The sequence below is a fragment of the Zophobas morio genome, unplaced genomic scaffold (assembly GCF_036711695.1).
Source record: "Zophobas morio isolate AGI-343-1 ecotype UQ-CSIRO unplaced genomic scaffold, CSIRO_AGI_Zmor_V1 ptg000024l, whole genome shotgun sequence".
Taxonomy (NCBI): Eukaryota; Metazoa; Arthropoda; class Insecta; order Coleoptera; family Tenebrionidae; genus Zophobas; species Zophobas morio.
In genome coordinates this window covers 13,879,468-13,900,831 of record NW_026972129.1, presented here as the reverse complement: position 1 = coordinate 13,900,831, position 21,364 = coordinate 13,879,468, and the positions used below count along the sequence as shown (strand labels likewise).

At 33.3% G+C, this 21,364-nt stretch overlaps 1 protein-coding gene across 3 annotated transcripts in view; it reads right to left on the bottom strand.

Moving 5' to 3' along the window:
* The window catches only part of LOC135135480 (ras-GEF domain-containing family member 1B-like), a 180,954-nt gene that overhangs the window by 38,458 nt on the left and 121,132 nt on the right, over positions 1 to 21,364 (bottom strand). The window contains exon 1 of one of the 3 annotated variants that reach the window (XM_064064545.1): positions 20,637 to 20,922. The exons of the other annotated variants lie outside the window; for them this stretch is intronic. The gene's annotated coding sequence lies outside the window, so the exon portion shown is untranslated. Of the gene's footprint in view, positions 1 to 20,636; positions 20,923 to 21,364 lie in introns of those variants that run through there. 3 annotated transcript variants of the gene reach the window in all.

Sequence of the window (21,364 nt, the reverse complement as noted above, 5' to 3'; positions counted from 1 at the left end):
AACGCGTGTTCCGACGTTTAATATCACAAATTGTTACAATTACTTGTTTAAATAGAGAAAGTGAGGATTATTCCGACGTGACGTAACCAATGGGTTGTAAAAGCGGCAAGAAATTCCCATAAAAAACACAACACGAGATCTGTCGTCGTTCCAGCGACCACAAGGTGTAAAAGCTGGCTTCTAAAATTGATCTGTTTCGTAACGCTTTCGGTTGAAACTTCTGCCACTAATCAGCGGAGTGATGCAGAACACCGAGTGCAGGTTTCAATTATCAAAATTGCGAAATTGTAGAACATGTGGCTTGTTCCGCCCCGTTACTCCCCGAACGTTGGATGAAATTGAAAAATGGAAGACAGAAATTCCAGATGGAACGTAACTCCCTGGTGATGTTCTTTTTTCTTAGTTCGCGATAAAGAGGAATACATTAGATATTAATAGGCACATTTCCTCACGCCCACTACACAGTTGCGGCTTTAACATGAAGTTCCAGCTATTCCGAATGCCACAACAATTGATGATGTACAAGATAATGGCCCCGATCCATTACCGTGTGAAACGGGTATTATAAGAATCCCTACTATTTATAAAATGAACAATTCGGAAGAAACGTGTTTAGAAAAACAGACGCCGATACACGCTGCGTCATGTGGTGGTACGTTTATAAGTCGATTTAGGTCGATTTAATTATAGGAATGTATTGACCATTTATCAATTTAATTGAATTAAAACCACCCACAGTTGATAAAGTATGCGTTAAGATGAGTGAAAATTAAACACAGGCCACGTGCTGTAAAGAATGGGGGAAGAAAACAATTCCTTTTAATTGACAATTCCAGCAGGATCACAATTTGACGGAATTACCAACTGCATTTACATTTGATCGATCATTTCAAGCTGTGATATACCGCAGAGACTTGGCGTGAATTTCGTCATTATTCAACGAAATCAAAAGCCACATCAACCACTAAAAATTTCTTATCAGTCCCACACACGTAAACTAAAATTTAGTCCCTTTCCTTATCAATTTATTAAGGGCGGCTCACGCGAAATGGTAACTTTTTAGTGCGAGATGGGGGAGTTGATTTATTTTGATGTGGGACCTTGGGACAAGAAAACTTCAGGAAGAAGGAAAACGCCTCCGGTGCTAAAGCAAATACATCTGTGGTGCGTCGACAAGCACTTACAACGCGCAAAATAAACTGAAAAATGGCTTTGCTATATTGAAGGATCTGAGTGCGGAAATCTATAATTCCAAAGAAAAGGAAAATTTCAGCTCGAGCAATGAACACTAACGTGTCAGTCTATAAAAACAGTGGCGCGACCTCAATCAACACTTACGTGTTAACATAAGCCATATGGTATTTGAGGGTCGAAATGTGCACCCCCAACAGTGACACGTCGAAAGTACCAACAAAAAAGGCCCTCCACTCATAAAAGCCGAAAGTGACATTCCGAGTAACCAAATCCATCCTCGTTTATACATAATTTATACAAGTTATAAATGCATCACTTCAATATCCTGTTATAAAGGCTCGGAGTGGATGTATATGGGTTATCTATAAAGGCAATTTCCGACTATAATTTATTGGTTTCGTATTGACAACTGATGGGATAAATATGAGAAAGGCGACAAATCAAATAGAGTCTAGTCTATTTGTGCTTTGTGCCGTAGAAAGGTTATTTCTCGTTGTACTGCGAACGTCGTAATAGAACATGAAATTACAAGCGGCGTCAAAAGACCTCATAAAAGTTGTTTATACCGAGGTTGTATTAAAGCTCTCCCGACAGATGAAATTTTCTAAAAGTTAATTCCTACAAAGCTCGATGCCGATTCGAATGCTGTACATGTATGTTTAGCAAAATCCCAAATTAACGATCTTTCATTATGTTTACGGCATAATACCTTCCTAGAGATTGAACGACATCTGCAGAACCAACTTCGTAAATATACCTCTGAAATTCTGATTAATCTGTAGCTCAGTGAAAATGCAAACTTTGCGAGTTTAATGGCAAATTATTACTTTCTGTTTAAAGAAAATGTTACGTTTATTCGACTGCGTTTATTTTCACGAAATCCGACAGCTTAATGACTTTAAGTTGGTCTTTGCCTCCACACTTTGTCAAAAAGTTAATGAAATAAACAGAGGTAGTTGGCAGTTTATACTAAAATGAATTCAAATTGATTTCGTGGAAAGTCGGAAGAGGAAAGGTTATTTAACCGGAATTCTCATTAAAGCAAGTCTCCGCAACATCAGCGAAACGCAAGGAGATTAAACCCGCTGATTAAATATTATTAAAAGATCAAGCTAATTTATCAACAAAAGAATTTCGTTCGGCACGATGACGCGTCTTCCAGACAATTTTGTTAATTCAATTAGGGATATTTCGATTTCAGACGACAACAATGAGCCGCCAAATACAATAATGCACGGTGAATTTGTTCGTCACTGTGGCGTCGTTGTATTATCCTTTGTTCAGAGTGATGAATATCCGATCGTAAATAATTTTGCTCAAAATTCAATCAGAGTATGCATCGTGGGTTTGGTTCAGTAACATGGAACAAACTTGTGAAATTGTTTCACACGTGTTACGTGATAAAGCATACGACATGGTGGGTGTGCGTGTCTTTTTTGCAAATCAGTGATCACCAAGTAAACAGGGCAATTGCAAATTAAAGCACGTATCGTACCATACCTTTATTTGTACATTGTTTAAGAAGCCTACTTTTTTTAAATAAAATGCATGCAAAAATCTATATCGAAAATTTGATGAAAAAAGTTTGGAAAAAAAAGCGTAAATGACATAATGCTTATTTTGTTTTTTCTTTTAAGCACATTTGTAATTATTTTGGCATTAATGCAAACGTGGATCAAAGCGGAATTAAAATGTGTGGTGATGTGTATTCGTACTGTGCGGATCTGTACACCTGTGATACATTATTGTGGATTTCAAAAAAATACTGTTAAAATATTCAGTTCTCGACGCAGTGACCTGGACAAATATAAAATTTTTATTCGACCCGTAAAGCTACTTGATAATTTTACGAACTTGGTGCATCGTAAAGTTTAATAAGATTAAAAATTTCCTAAAATCAATACTTCCTGGTAGTTCTAGAAGTTCATAAAAGAATTAACTGATGGCTGCATCATATAATTTGCTACCAGAATAAGGTAATGTAAGAATCAATGAAAAGTTACCACAGTAACTAAACCACATAAACGAATTCCGGTGTAAGCTCGCATTGAAGTTGTTTTTAGTTTTTCCTTCAAGGATAATTCATTTTTTACATTATAATTTATTTAGTTTTATATCAGTTCAACTCTAAATTCAAACTTTCACATTCAAGGCAGTTCACTGAAATCTCCTTTTTTTATTTAATCAAACTAACCACATTTTTTTAATACAAAATTTTTGAATCATGTCATTACAAAGATCACGAAATTGTCAAATCGATAATTAAAAATTTACCCTCATATTGTTACTTTCAAACTTCAGTATCACGTACAGAAACAAAAATTGGTCCAAAGATATTTAGAGAGAACTTCCCTCGCATCTGAAGTGCAATAACACAAATCCCGCATCTTAGATAAATTATAAAATTTGATTGATAGGGCATGTAAGTTAAAATAAAGATAGATGTCGATTGTTGACATTACAGGTAAAGAAGCATGCTATGCATTTGTTTCAAGTGAATTTTCATAATAAAATTTTGTGTTGACGTCATCAACTTTTTAACAAGGGCAGATACAGGTGTTCGGAATGCCGTGAACGCCCTTAAGAATGAATATATTGTCGAGGGATGTCGTTAAGTACGCGAAAAATATTAAAAAAATTCCTTCTTGCGTTTTGGTGCAGATACGTGACCTTAAAGTACGTAATAATATGTTTAGCAACAAATTAATGCCACGATAATCGTTATAATTAATTAACAATGAAATGTTTATTTCTGTTCTTCATGGTAATGTTTAATTAGTTATTTATTACTATTTCCCTTATAACCGATAAACTTATCAATGTCCTAATTTTATAAAAAAATAAATAAATAAATGAATATAATCCATTTAAAATTTGGCAACAAGGTTTACTAAATGCAATTAAAGATATAAAGCATTGTTATGGTTATCATCTTAAAAATTTTTCGTGCGTTAGATACATTCAGTTTTGCCAAATTTACTTTTAGAAAAATGTGACTTTTTGAAATTTGCATGGAAAACAATTTTTACTCCCCGAGCACAAGGTAAAGAAGAACGTAATAGGGTACATGATTCCGATAATCAGAAAAAATGGATCTTCCGTTTCCGTTTGTCCGTCCGTCTGTATGTATGTCTGTCTGTCTGTCTGTCTTCTGTGATATTACACATATAATCTCTGAAACTTACTGAACTGAAATTTTAGGAATATAATGCAGATAATAAAACGCTAACAAAATTTGTCTGGACGTCCCACCTCCAATGCGATGACGTCACTTCAAATTTTTGCAATGTAAATTTAAAATAAATTTCATTAAAAAACATTGTTTAATGATTGTGGTTTATAAAGCCGCCTTTATTTGTACGATTTTTTATTTTAATTTCATATTAGCAATGTATATACTTTATAAATATCGTATATACTTTATAAATATACTTTATAAATATCGAATTTCATACGTTACTTGATAAACGACGATGGCCCTATTTTATGAACGACAGCATAGACATCGTACTTTGTAAATTCTCAGTGCCGTACTTTTGAATATACATATATTTTTTATTTATAAGTGTGTATGAACTCCGAACTTCGTACATTCTGAACGCCGAACTTTATATTGAGCAATCAATGCAATAATTTTAATGTTTATTACAAAAAGTTGTAAATTCTGTGAAGTGTTAATAACGTCATCACTTGTACTTATGAAATTTTAAATAGAACTTATCCATAATTTTGAACATATCATGCGAGCGCTTTTTTTGTTATTTTTTCTTCCCGAGCGTAAGCTAAAGATTGTAATCGAGTCCATCAGGCGATTCGCGACTTTTATGTTTTCTCGACGTTTCATGACCCCTAGAATATGAAAACATAGGGCTCTCGTTTCCGTCTGTCTGTCTATCTGCCGTTTGTCCAAGTCTGTGTCGATTTTTATTAGACAAATCATCTTCCAAACTACCGGACCAATTGGTATGTATATTAGAAACATGTAAATGGTAAAACGCTAACCAATTATTTGATTGAACGAAAGACGAAATGACGTCATCGCCAATTTTTACAATAGTAAATGTTATTTAAATTTAAAAAAAAACATACTTCTCCACTTGTAGTTTATGAATCCGTGTTAAGCTTTTACCCCGGGCATCCAGATTTTTGTAAAAAAATCAAAACTGTAAACAAGATGTTACAATTTAACTATGAAATTACAAAACCGAATGCTTGGAAGTGTTGTACACGTTTTAAAGTTATCCTAAGCATTGTACATTTGTAATCAAAATATATCTATTTATCTCTTCCAAAAAACTGATGACGTCATCTAAAAATTTTGCCGAATAAATCATATCGAAAATGTAATTCTATAGTCATTACATTAATATTTTTTAGAATAGCTTATACAGGGTGATAAAAAAAATGAATGACTCAATTTAGTTTATTGATTAACTCAAGAACGGCTCAATCCATTTTCCCGAAAATTTGGGAGTACTTAATATACGTGTCCTTGCAAAAATGTTGATAACATCAGCACAAAATTTTGTAAAGTAAAAACTCATTTGAAAGATACGCGTAGCACGCTTCTTTATATTTACTTTAGCATTACATACATAATTTTAACTTATAGGAGTTTTCATAAAAATAAAATGCACAAAATCATATTTTGTAATGTTTCATTGTACTCAGGGGCGAGGGAAGTTCTGTCCAAATAAACTTTTGAATCACATATTTTTAAAAATCAATGTATCAATTATATATAGAAATTTCGGAACGCGGTTTCCACTACTGTTTTCAGCTTAAAACTTTATAAATTAGATCAGATATATTGTCGACTTTCTTGCTGGAAATAAGATACAGTAAAAAGAAGCTTCTAGCGGATTCTACGACAAAAGCTTTTTTTACTGTACTTCACTTCCAACAAAAAAGTCGAAAATGTATTCGGTACGATTTCTAGAATTTTGTAAGCTGAAAATAGTGTTGAAAACCGCATTCCGAAATTTCCATGAACAATTGAATTATTGATTTTTAAAGATATATATGATGCAAAAATTTCAGTAAAACTAAAAAAAGATGACATGTTTTTTTTAAACAAAATTTCTCTTCCGTTATGTAGAGCAAACTGTAGATAATAGGTTATATTTAAAATTTCAGGACACAAATAATTAATAATGGAGATAATACTTTTTGAAAATCTACTGAAAATCCCAAGCAAAAAACATAGCGACTGAGTGTTCACGCCATTCCGGATAGCGTGTATTTCAGTTTGGATCGATACAGTGTAATACAAATAACACTGTATTCCCAAAATTTCCGGAAAATGAGCTATCGATTTAATCAATTAAAAAAGCTTCATTAATTAATTTTTTTAATCACTCTGTATAAGTAGTTCTAAAAAATATGAATAAACTGATGAACAACTGTAGTATTTTGCACATTTTAGACACGATTTATCCATCTTTACTATGCTTATGATTATTTAAAACCTTTGCAAGATGTGAGAGCATTTGGTTTTGCCATTTCTAAGCTAAGTACATTGTAACACATACATTTAAGTTTTTTTGATAATCTGTAACAAATAAAGGCGAATTCATAAACCCCAAATACTCATCGTTAACAATTGCTGGTGAGGATGATCAAACAAGTTTGGGTTAGCGTTGTATGTACCATGTAGATGATATACTAATCAAATCACCAAGAGTCGTCGGATAGATGAAAACGGGAGACCTATTTTTCATACTTTACGTTATGAAATGTTAAGAGAATGAGAAATTAATAAATTATTATCCAATCAACGGATGGACCCTTAAAAAGCAGTTTTTTTTTTTATTTTTAGATATTTCTAAGATATCTATAGATGTATTTATGACAACAAACACAATTAAAAAAACCTACATCGTTTTCGTTGAAAATTATATTTTGGGGAAAATGAAGGATAATGGATGGCTTGAATTTAACAAAATTACTCTGGAACGTTCATGAAAGGTTTTTTTTTTAATTTTATTTTTGCATAGCTTAATATGAAATTTTATGAATTTCAAGTGTTAGAATGTTTTCTCCCTTGTGAAATTTATTTGGTGTTTTTCAATGTATCCGTCATTTTAACGACACTGTAATTTTGTCCAAATCTGCTTAATCTCCTACGCTAAGGTTGTAAAATAATTACACGTAAAGCCATTTTCATTTCAATACATCTCCGCTGCTGACAGTTGATTAAATCCGTAGGATATAAATAAAACTGGACACGAATTCACGAAAAATAAATAATCGGGGAGCAATGACCGGGTTAACAGGGTCATATTTGGTAAGAATCTTGTTGCCTTTGCAACAAGAGGTTACATGCTAGACACCTTTACCTTGCATTCAAGATTTCACCCACAAAATAAACATCCAGAATGATTTCTAAAATTCCGAGGACTGAGAATTCTTTAACTACACACTGTAGGTTTCATCACTGCAGATCGCTTATAACAAATAAAAGCTTAATTTATCTTTTGCACGTCTGACACTTAAGATTACCATCACAAGTAAGTCTAATTCGGGCGACGGTAGATTTGAATTTCTATTACAAGCACCCTTCTCGAGTGTATTTATTAGTTCTCGCATTACTGCCATCCAGGAAATAAACGTCACTCATCAAAATGTTGAACAACGTCATTAAGCGAGCATTTCTCAGTTAAATAAGAGAAATCAGGAAGTTTCCTCCCCGTATGAAAAACATGAAGTTTTCTTGAAAACTTTAACGACTGTAATATTTCACTCGAAGGCGGACGGAATTGAATCTCTATTGTGTACAACATCGGATAAATAATGCTTATTAAACTTCGGTGCAAACATACCAGAACGGAAGCAATAATTGATTAAAAGTTCTTAGTATCCATCGAAGTGCATCCAGAGCGCTAGTTCACGGATGGATTCTGGGGATTAATGTCTTATTGATTAAGCACAACAATAGTGTAAACTGTATTACCGTGTAACATTTGTAGTGAATCCACTACAAAGAACCGTCGAGAAGTCTAGGAATCTGATTTCGATCGACCGTTTCTTCGTAAAACGGTTCATAGGAGAAGCCTTATTGGAAATGTCAACTCCGTACACATGCCGAGGCACAACAAGACGACAATTAACGATTTATTTTCTGATTCAAATGCAACGAGAAGTTTTCCTTCAACAGATCTTAATCGTTTCGCTCATTCCATTTTTATTACGTTCTGATTTACATAAACCGACTGGTATGTGCTTATTGCTCTAAAAAACGCCAACTGCGTGACCAAAACGCCGCTTTTCCAGACGAATAAAATACGGTAATATCCAGCAACGGCCACGTTTTTGTAGTAATTGTCACGTTAAGTATAAATCCTGGAATGTATAGTGTAGTAATATTTTTTCTTGTACAGACTTCTTCACCCTCTCCCTCCGATTCAGTCTTCGCCCCTAGGAGAATTCACCCCTGTATGAGTCATCGATACCGCCTTCCTGCACAAGAATACGAGTGCACCAACCCTAACTATGCACTAACATCCAACAAGACGTGGCTGAAGTGATGGCAAAAAATATACGAAATTCATCAAGTGCAAGAGGGATGACCCTCGTTTCGTGGTTGGAAGCCATCGTTGTTAGTGTCTTCAAGATTGATCTGCGACCAAGAAGGGGGCTCAAAATTGATCACGTTTTATATTGACAGTTAAGATGACTGTGTGTGAGATGTGGAGTTTGATTTTAATTAAGGAGTTCGTTGGCTGCTGTATGGATAGTTTTAAGGCGAGGGATTCTAAAACTAGACGTGTGAGACTCGTAATTTGATATGTTCTACTGATATAAAAACAAATTTTAATTAAAACTGTCACACCCTTGTACAATTAGAATTACGCGCCAAAATAAATGTTTGGATAATTTTAAATAGTTACGCAGTTGGGTTAGCCCTTTTCAAAGTGTAATTAGTGGGGTCGGCGATAAAGCGATATCTCGTATTACAGAAGTGATGTTTTGTTTCTAGCAAGGGATGATTTTATTTTATCACCGGTTACAATAAAGGACCTTATTTTTGACAGAGAGTATACGGGTAGTTTTAAAAATATCGCCAACAATACACCAGCTTAAACTGTAAGCCCAAAAAAAAAAACGTAACAAAATGAAAAAATATGATAAATTATGAATTAATATTCATATCATGTCCTTTTAATTATATATTGCGTGACTTCGCATTGAGTAAAATATAAAAATAAAAGGGAATTCGATTACGCCTCTAAAATTGTGGCTTTTTGATGAGCTGTTATTAAAGATATTAATCTACAAAAAAAAACTCGCATAAAAAAATTCGAAATTTTACTCGTAGTATTTCTAGCAATTTCCCGAAACATGATATACGTACTTGTGGTTTATAAATCAGCCTTGATTAAACATATTTATTTGAAATGTCACGACACTATGTAACTTAGAAACGTTAAATTATCATCACAGGTTAAATGTTTTTGGTGAACGAAGTGTTCATCAAGTAACTCTTACAGCTCTCTAATTCAAAGATATACATTATCAAAATTGCAAACATTAAGGAGGTAAAAATGATTTCTCATCAAAAGCAATCTATCTTCAAGCTTCAAAGCTTTCATTTCGATTGGTTTAGTTCATGCACACGTGAACAAATCCGTACGCTTTGAGTGTGTAGTACAGCATCTAATGTATCAGTAACCCTTTAAAATGTATTAGCAGTAAAGCCAATCAAACCCGAATGCTTTATTAGACGTAACAGCCAAACTTAGTGGAATTTCCTAGCAATTTCCTTCCAAGGGAATAAAACAATGAAGTTATAACACAGGCAGCGGAACGGTGATAGTATGAAAGGAGATGAGGTGGAAAGTGATTTGATTAACTAACGCTCAAAGCCATGAACGTCAAAAGCGTTTTCCGAAGAAATGCGGATTTTCAACAATACGGTGAAGATTTTCGTTCCCGTCGTAAGTCGTGACTCGAGAAAAGATGATGAGACTTTAATAACCTCAACTTTCATAGCAAGTGTGAACATGCAATTTCACAGGTCTAGACTAAGCAGTCGGGCGCGAAATGAATTGTTTATGGTGGCGGTACTTGTAAATATTTCACATTTATCGTCACACCGTGCAGCCACTACAGGAGTCGAACTGCAAAAACCACTCAAAGGAAATCCAGAAAAACCAATTATGGCAATGGAAGTTAGGAAGTAGTTGAAATAAACGAGAGCAGGCCCCCGATAAATAATCATCAAGTGTTTAATGAATTTATAATGAGCACGAGTGGTACTTGTTCGGCAAATCCGCCAGACTATGGAGTTTACGAACCACTTGAATTCCAAAGACCCCGCCAATATACTACAAGCATACATTAACAAAGTTTTCAATTGATGCGGGACCAAAGTTTACATATAAACGATCCCAACAAATTGGGAACGCGTAAACAAATTTAAATATTATTTATGACACGTTCGCCACGCCGATACAACCTGGGGAATTTTCCGAGTCATTCCTCCCTAACGGCGAAAAAATCTGCTCTGGATGGAGACAGAGAGATTTATTTAGACGCTTTTTATGGTAATCACTGGCGTGGTTGATTGTAAAAACACATTGTAATTTTGTCCATGGAAGCAACGACGCAAGCAGATGCTTTTTGCAGCTGGCATGAATCGCTGAGAGAACAAGGTGTCAGATGCATAATATGCACGATTTAGCAGATAAACGAAAGAAACGTCGATGCAGAGACAGAATTTATTCAGCAAAGTTTCCAATCCTGAAACTCCAGATCTTCACAAAACAACAAAAATATAATCTATTTTTTGGATTTTATTTATTATTAACTATGTTCATTCATTAATATAGTAAACAATAATTGCAACAATTTCATTCATCAATGATGAAATACATCGGGTTAAAGAATATGTCATGCTATAAATAACAAATTAAATTGACCTAACAAAATTTTGTGATGACGTCAGTGATTACTTGAATTGGAATGCATAAGTGGGCAAATTTTTATTATTGAAAAAGAAGTTCAAAGTAACCATTTCCGTGTATCTGAAGATTACCTCATCACTATCGTCTTGAGTCTTTTTGAATTTCATTACCAGTGACAGAACAGAAGTAATGAAAGTCATTATTTTTAAAAGTCCCTTGTTTCAAAACAATTTTTTATGCGACTATCGACCGTAAACTAATGAATCTGCAATTGCTAGCAATTAAAACGTAAAATACAGCAATAACTACGGCATGTTTTAATCACCTCTGACGCAAAATAGTAATCAACAAAAAACAATAATTAAACAAACTGCCAGTTGCCATTAGATGACACGGAAAAGTTATTTCTGTTCACACAAATCAACATTTTCTGCTTGCCAGTATTTCATTATGGTATGTATTTACCGTACTGATTGCAGAAAAATGGATGAAGAATCTAGAATAAAACTACTTCAGTCACGTAAAACTGATGGAAAAAGTGTCCAAATATTGACTTACCCTAAAGACACATGATAAGATTTATTTACACTCGACCTAAAAATTATTATTCCAGTGTGAAATACAAGGAAGTGACAGTAATTAATATTCGGTGAACGGACACGAAATTATTTTATTAGGTCAAACTAATGAAAGTCTTCAAAACAAATTGAATTAAATCATTCAGCAAACCATTGTGCAAGAGTAGAGCGCCGACCGTGAACAAACGTATTTTGCTGGCAAATCTTATCTTTTTCTTACGTAACACTGGATTACTTTGTTTTATGCATAATTCAACACACATCTGGGAAAGATTTTGATCGTGAACTTGGACTTACTTTACTTATCAATGATTCACTGCTAATTATAAATTCAGAACAGAAATCGTAGTTTTGAATACCGACGATGACTCACATGTGAACATGCTGTTTGTAACGTTTACAATTCAAGGCAGACTTGCAGACCCGACAACATTTTATTTACAAAAATTAATTAACAAATGCGATTTCCTTAAGTTGGGATTTCTTCCTCGTGTATTGTCGGTGAAGTCAACAAAGTTAAAGCATAAATTTCGGGGATGTGATCACTAATTTATTAGAAAAGTTTTTGCTTCGTTGAAGCTTAATTAAATGAATTTATTTTTAGTTATTTGAGCAAAATTAACCATTAAAGTATCATTACTTAAAAAAATATGAGTGGCAATTTCTCAATCGTTGTAAGTCATTAAGTGAGTGTTTGCCATTTTGAAAATTAATTAATATATTTTTTGGCTTGGTAATGAAAATAATGTTCATGTTAAAGTTAACAGTAAACATTGTACCCGGAATATATCTATAGGCTCATTAAAAAGTGTAGGAAGTGTACCGGAAAAAAGATACAATGTTAGTTTACAATGCATAATGAATTTTTTTAATAAATAATTTAATTAGAATTAGAAAAAATTTCTAAGCAATTAATCCCCAGGCATTGACAAATAACATAATTTTATCACAACTTTCTCAACTGCGTTTCGTTTGCGCTACTCGTCGGTGTTACCAAGCAACCTGCTTTCGAACTATGATAAAGTTATTTAATACATATTGGTGTCCTTGAAACTTACAGCTGATAATAATTTGTTGTAACTACATTATTACACGTCTATAATAGTTTAATAATTAATTAAACCCCCATCTGTTACATCTGTGTTGACAGGACTGACACAAATGATTGGCAGTTCGCAGTTCCAAGTGCGTGATCCGATCTCAAGGAAAACGTGTTTATTTTACATTGTGCATACTTAAAACCGACGAAAAAAACACATTAAAATACAAAAACCACAAGAAACTTTTACACGTGTCTGCCATATCGCATTATTTGCAACAACGCCAGCGTATGCTATAATTATCTTTCTTGCAACTCTCCATGTAGTTAATTAACTTAACGTCAAAGTTTTTGTTGTACCATCACCAATTTGATTAGACAGAGTGCTAACCTAATGAGTTTTTAATCAGAGAATCGTACTCGCTCAAAATAAAGGTCTCAACCACTGGCCCGTGCTTCCTGAACGACATTATAAACAAATTCATTTGTGTGGCGTTGACCTATTTTCATTTTACTCTAGAGATTTTTTTGCCCTTTGTTTGCGACTTCCATTGTGGAAACACAAAAAAAAGGAAGAATTATGGGGGGCAAATTTAACTAGCTATGTCGGTGGACTCAGATCAATACCTCTTACCAAAAAGTTAATTAACGCTTCTTGCAAATTTAAGCCGAAGTAAAGCTGCGTATAATAACTATTTATCGTTTTCGTTCGTTCTTTTGAAGCAAATTCCTGCATCCACATCCACAGATCCACTGAAATATGTAAACGTTCAAAACCGGATGAAAATACTTCAACGAATAAAAATAAATGCAAGCTAATTGCAGTGCTTGTTTCTAATGCTGTAAGCATAAGTCTTTCATCAAGAAACGTAAGAAGCAACAAATCACAAAATAATTATAGAGCTAGTAACAGCTTTTATGAATTGTGCTTGTGTTTCAGTAATAATAATTATGAGGTAAAGTAACCTTTGTTATGTAGCTGAAACAATCTGTATTTATCTAAACTATAGAGCTTCACCGTTCTGTAAACCTGGTACGACAAAGGATAATCCAAATAGACAACATAAATCGAACGAACTTCGTCAAAGTACTACATCTACATTCTTAGACCATGCTTGCTTATACAGATTACACGACGTCATTAACCACATGTTAAGCACTTTGTGACTACAATAAAAAAACTGAAAATCACGTACTTTGCAGAAAACGTTCTAAACAATCTTCAGCCATTAAACAATTACGTAAAAGATTACGAAATATCCTCAGGAAGTCGATTTATAAATGCGGTAATTTATTTGAAAGTAAAATCAGAAGACATCTGCAATTTATTTAGTGTAGATATGCATCTCATGTATTCCCATACAGATGCTGCGCCTAGGAAAAGATCTTCGGAACAGTTAACGGAGCTGACAGACCTTCAGGCACTAAGATAAAAAAAGCCAATGGAATGTATTTCCCAGGAAAAATTATGCAACGGAGATTATTATAGAACCATCTTTTCCTGGCGAAGTGGTCGCACTTCCGCACGTCAAATTGAAAACTCAAGTTCAATTTTAAGAACGGAAAGGTCATTTACACCAACCGGAACCAGTAGCCCCCCTATTTCAAGCCCTCACTATTTTCATTTCAGCTCGTTCAAATATTCATCAAGAGTAACTAGAGCTGCTTTTAGTTTTATCTGCACTTGTTCCACTAGAACAAGTATCCAATTAAATATGCAACATGTGAAATGAGAGCTGTATACGCTGGGGTATACTCTCCGGGTTGTTTTATAGCAGAACCCATGTTGAGTGGTCAACATCAGTTTCATCTAATAAATGTTTCAATCGTTATCAATTAGTTTAAAGTTATATGTGTAACGTAACAAGAGCGGTAAAAGCCCGATCGTTAATTGTCAATTACTGTTCAAAAACATCATCATCTTGTTCCCGCATAGCAAATCGATCAAGTGAAACTGTGAACTGAAGGAATATTGCTTGAAACAGGCCTAACTTCCTGTGTTCTAAAAAGTGTTAAAAGTTATTTGACACTAAGTCAACACACAAAAAAAGTGATTCACTTGGTAAATATTGATTAAAGGGTAATGACACTTGGTGTGTTAATGTAAATCTGACGAAACATATTTCAATTTTATCGGTGTTGTTTGGGACAGGTCGATTGTTATGAGTATGACAGTTTCCATTAAAAACTCCATAAAACATATTAGTAGGTAAAAACGTACATAAATATGCATGATGGAAATTAAATTTCGTTAAAATTTTGCCCCTTAAGACGAAAATTCAATTTTATTCCAATTTAAATTACGGGAAAAAGTACAAAAATAACTTAATTTGCAGCAACAGTGAATCTAGAGTTAATGCATTTTTCGATGCAATTCAGCTAAATTTTTTTGAACAATCAGGAAATAATAATAATAATAATAATAATATATATTTCACCTCATATTGTACAGAACAGGAGGACATGTCAATTAATTACAATACATATGTACATACTTAATTATTCAATATAAAATATAACCAAAAAGGAGGAGCCAACTATAGTAAACCGAACCGTAACAGAGCATACATTTTAAAATCACACACAAATGCAGCTCATGCCTATATAACTAGAAATAAAGTTCAATATAAAAGCCGTATTGTTCAGTGTAAACAATAGACACGGAAACGATGTATTTTACAGAAACACATTGGCTTCGAGTACACTCAAACCTTACTAAATAGGACTTTCTTTTTTTCGTGGAACTTAAAAGTGGGAGGAAGATTACAAGTGATGTCCTCTTTTAATTAATTTATCGCTATCGTCATTAATAATATAAATAAATAATCAAGAAAAGGTTCCCATGTCAGCACCCATCCTTGTTCGTTTTTGTGGCCAACAAACAAACCCACTTAACTCTCCACAATCCATTGCAATAAAAACAACCCGTTATGATCACAGGAGCTAAAATAAACACCTTCAGACAACCTAAAAACGACGTAAACATACACCTACAATCATTGTGAGATCATTTTAGTCGCTGGAGGTCAAATTTGTTCAGATGATCATTTCATGAATATGAACTAGGATATAAGTCTGGACAAAAAGTAATAATATAAAAATAACACGAGTAATAACAATAACTAATAACAGACAGACCAAAAACCATCTTTTACAGGCAATAATCTGCTGTTCCAAAAATTCGTGGTACTATATAGTAACGCTTACTTTTTCCGAATTGAACGTCATCGTTATATGTAGAAACTTGTTAATAATAATCAGTTCATTTTTAAAAATAAACAAAGGGGATTGCACAATTGTGCATATTTTGTTTTGAATTCAGATAAAATCGGTTGAAAACGTTGACATTTAAATAGAGGATGTGAATAGCCTGTGGATTAATATAGGTAAATATTGAGGTTGCGGTTACATTTGTGTTGATGTTTCGTTCAAGGAAAAATATCACGCTTAAGTATGTGACAGTATTTAGACAGAGAAACTACTTCGTGTGACCTTTTCTTATCGAGAGTTTTATTATTGCGGCTGAATTTCCCCGCATGCAAAATGAAATATTTATAATGTTAACAAAAAAATATACAGTGAGAGTTTTTGTCATCTGAAACTAGTCTTGTAAATATCACCAAACCTGTTACTGGGATTAGCAAGACAGCAAGGTGTTATAAAATATAAAAAATAGATCATTAGCTTCTTAATGATGTCATTGGTTATTACATAAGAGTGTTTCGTCATGTGAAGATTCCACGTTTGGAGACACCATTAAAGCCATCACAACAAATATATCTTGGTCAAAGGCGATAACTGTATCAGCAGAAACAGTTATGAATGAAATGTGATAAGGGATTATCACTGCATATTAGAATATATGAACGAAGAGCTCCAAAGATAGAAAAATAAACACTGTTATAAAAATTTGTCTGCTGTCACATTTAACGCGACATCAAAAGATGCATTATTTGCAGGAGTCGTTAATGCCTTTTTAATGGATTTGACGAGGTCCAAATGCATATCAATGTTAAAGTGAGAACGTTCGCAACTGGTATCGTTAAAAGTGTATTATGGGAAAAATAATCTCTAGTGTAAGAGTGTCAAATTATTAAAGGTAGAAATTGAAAATGAGAGTTTATATCGAAGAGTCGTTAAAGCGACATTTAAACTTATATAAATTGATATAGATTACATTTTTAACACATAAATAAACAATAAAGTAGTTATGAGTTTTTTTTTTCTCTGTCAATATAATGCAACTAGAGTGATAAATGGTTCGTATTATTGATTATAGCCATACAACAAATAGAAACATTTATATAAATGAAAATAATTTCAAATGACTGAAATCAAAACTAAAACGTATTGCAGTTTTAATTATCTAAGATTTGTGCCAAAGCTGACAATCTAATCTCCAAGACAAAACATTCTTACACCATAATGTACTTACGTAAATATTTACCTTTATTTTTTTGTTGTGAAGATAGCTAATCAAGTAAATATCAGATATATTTATTACAAGTATATATTTCACTTCGAAACTCTCAATTGTGCATTATATTCAATTTTATATCTATCTTGCTATCATTCTTAATCAGATATTTTTACTGAGAGAATATTCACTCACACACATATTTAGGTTTATAAGTAGCGACTTAAAAAATTTTTAAGGTTAGCAGCTATTCAATTTGTCAACGCTTTAAGTAATTAAAGTTTATTTTAGCTCAAAAATATTTTATTAATATGAATTCTTAATACCACGAAAAAATCTTCGGAAATGGTGAAACATATTACATATTAATATCACACTGCAACACTAAAATTTGAAGTTACATTTCGAGGTTACATGTTCTATACGTGTATATATCACTCGTTATGTTGTATCAAAGAGAACTCAAAATTTAATTGCTGCTATCAAAATAACCACATTATATCATAAGCAGAAGATACATGATTCCTGTTTCTACAATAAAAATGTAAGTAGTTTCTAAATATACCAGTAATGTCGAAATCTACCAAAATCTGTATTTAACATTTTCGTTGGATTTCAGGTTTTGAGGTTAAAAAAATATCTAACATAAACGGCGATAATTTTTGAATGTTGATACTGATGGTCATAAATCTATTGTTTTCAAAAGAGCGTTGCGACGTGTAAATAATTTGCAGATATAAATCTGGCAAACCGTTCAGCGCATTTAAAATTTCATCGGAAATATGATTATTTCAATTTATGTCCAGCTTTGTGAGATATCGAGGTTTTTTAACACAATTCTAGAAAATGTAATGAATAATTATCTTTACGGAGTTAACTCGGAGATTGCGTAAGTTTACTAAACAACATACAAAATTACCACTAATGTCGACTATAAATTAGGTTACTAGTACAAACTTTTTAAAATTAGAGACATCATAAAATTGAGCCTAATAGTACCTACTAGTACTTTTTCAACCATATTCAGAACTGTTCTTTAACAATAGCTGAAACAATTGCAACTACTTACATTTTAGAAATTTTCTAATCCAACAGTAGTCGGTTTACGTAATAAAACGAATTTTTCGAACCCTAGTTACACGAATTTGTAATTTGATATGTTTCATGTGACTGTGTTTAGAAAAAAAATGTTTTTGTACCTCCGACCCCCATCATTTGTTTTCAATACGTCTCTAACGGCCAGAAACCAAAAATTGCGGGACTAACTCGATAAAAACTGAGGGATTTTTTTGCGTATCGATATCGGTTGGTATTAGCGCTTGTCATTCCATTTTTCCAAGTTTTGAAATATTAAAATAGTACCCAAGTTAAGAGTAGTAGTTATTATACATAGACCTTATGTTAGGAATAAATAAAGTAAATGATGGGTGCAGAGTTATTTATAATCTTTCATTTCCGTCTAAAACAATATAATCAATAGCGTCTTTATTTATATAAAAATCACACACCCAGAACAAGCTTTGGCGAATTCTCGTTATTTGCACTCGCCACCGGCTCGACCCGTCAATTTACTCCCATTCGCACAAGCTTACTTTCTGACCTTGCGATATAAATAACTATAGCAAAAAGCTGTACAAAGGGTAACTATGTTAAAAAAAAACAACTGTCTTTATTTACAACAAAACCAGAAACGTCACGATCAAGTTTATGTTGTTTTTAAGTGTGTAATTTTCTTGTGTAGATTCTGCACCGTATAATTTGTTCCTTGTTGTAGTTTTGAAGTAATTTGACCAATCAGTTAAAATTCAAACTTCAACGTTGTTATTTCTGTCATTTTGATAATTATGTAAAAGATTTCGCACACGAATATCATTACTGTAATAAGTTTTACCTTGAGCTTTAAGATGACTTATAATGTCGTGTTTATAATATATTGTGAAGTGAGAAAAGACAGGAAACGAATATTGTGAACTCTGGAATTGCTGTAAACACCCCATGTAAAACAAACACAACTATTGCATAAACTTCTAAATATTGTGCGAAATTCTGTTTACATTTCTTTATACTTACCTGCACAATACTATGTCAAGGTACAAAGTCAAAACCTAAAGTCAAGGTTTATGATATCTTAGAATGACATCATTGACTTTGCTGTTGTTATTGTATAAAATTATAAATTTTAATCCAAAATTGTGGCGGTCACGAGGGGTACTATAATTGTTTACAATTTTAAGCTTAATTCTTAGCTTTGTTTATCATAATGTTTAGCAACTACAGAGGTTAAAATTATACCTAGTATACTTTTTGATAACAATTTTATAGTGCTTCAAATCATGTTTTTTTTCCGACATTTGATAGTTTTATGTATTACTCATCTTAGCCGTTGGTAATAATGAGAACACTGCTGAATCGTAAAATATTGCGTATATTCAAATATCAGAAGGCATTAGACGAACGAGTTTTTCTTTTATGTAAATGTCAACATGTTCACTTTCAAGAAACTTCGACCAGCATCCAACATAAATCGTTTCGAGTTACATTAGAATCAAATATACTGCAGTACGCATGACGAATTATTTAAAATAAGATGCTAGGCGCATCAGTACAGTGATAGGAATGAATACAGGAGTGGTATTATTTGAATGAAACAATGAATAAATGGGAAAAACAATTACGACTATTTTGCATCAAGCGGAAAACAAGGTGATTATACCATGTTGGAATTAAGTGGTCCCGATAGAAAAAGCGAAACACGAAAGTGATTATACCACATCGTCAAGAGTACGATCACTTATTAGTACACAATAATTAGAAAATGCTTCGTTACCATTAGCTGATTTCCCAGTGAGTTGTAAAGTCGTAAAAACCCATCTTGCGATTTACGAAAGTGTTAAATTTTATAATTATTGAAATATTTTGATCTACAATTAGCTGTGGGTGGTAAGGTGTGCAAATATACAGTCGTGGTTTTTGTTGACTTTAGTGCTGTTTTCAGTTTTTTTATAAAATTGTATTTTACGCTTCGTTTCCTTCTAATCCGTAAGAACTATTTTTAAAAACCGAAATTCTATTAATAGCAATAGGGCTAAAAATCATGGCGTTCCATTTATGCTACACTGAAGAATATAGTGATTTTTTCCTTTTTTGATGGTCTTCGCACGCAATTTCTAGTTTATGAAAATCGTGAATTAAAAGTTGTATTCCGATCCGTAGACATTTCGGAATTTACAAGAGTGCAGCTACACGCCGCAAACACCTAACCTAACTCAGAACAGGTACAGGTAGGTATTCGAAGAACATTTCAGTTTTATTTGCTTATAAAACCAGCTTGTAGCTCAAGTCAAGATCCCGCCACAAAGTACACATTACTGGACCAAACGAGACTTTCTCCGGGTACCTGTTCCGCGTTGAATAAAACAAAAAATTCAGAAATTACAGTAAAATAACCTCTCAGAACGTGACTTGCTCCAACATGTGCAACTAGAAAAATGATCTGTAAATACCTTCAATTTATCCTCGCTCCACTACAAACACAAAACAAAAATATCAACATAAACAAAACGTTCCAATCATAGTCGGCTCGGTCTCGTATAAACAAAATATAACAAAAACAAAACACAAACACCTGTGAATGACGGCACGTCTAGGAATGTTCTCAATCGATGCACTTGGAAATGTGGAAAAAAAGTCAATTTTTATATAGAAAAACGTTAAAAATGCGCTTTATTAGGCATATGTTGTTTACAAACATACGGGAACGCGTCGCGGCTAACGTGCAAACCTCTCCACAGACACCGACGAACTGATGGAATGAGTCACTTGTACGACGGCCGCCATTGCTATTGTATAAACGCGGCCTGCGCTGATCCGTTGATGCAGCAGAGGGTCGGTGGTTACCAACCAAGAGAAAAATGCCTCGGCGGTTTTTCCAAGAGATGAGTAGAAATGGATACAGGGTGTTTCATAGTATGTTCCTTACTTCATAATTACTACCTGCATACGACAAATAATTACTCTGAGAGAGGTATTTTGTACGCGAAATTGTATTGCCCCGTAAATTAAAAACTATAATAAGTGCGTAATGACAGTGTACCGGTAGCAGGTAAAATCCCCTGTCAGTAGCCGCCAAACATTTAAAACTCGAAATTCACTGGAAAAAAATATTTCTAGAAGCAGTATATCGGAATATGCAGGTTGTTGTTTTAAGCTTGAAAGGGCATAATTTAGTATA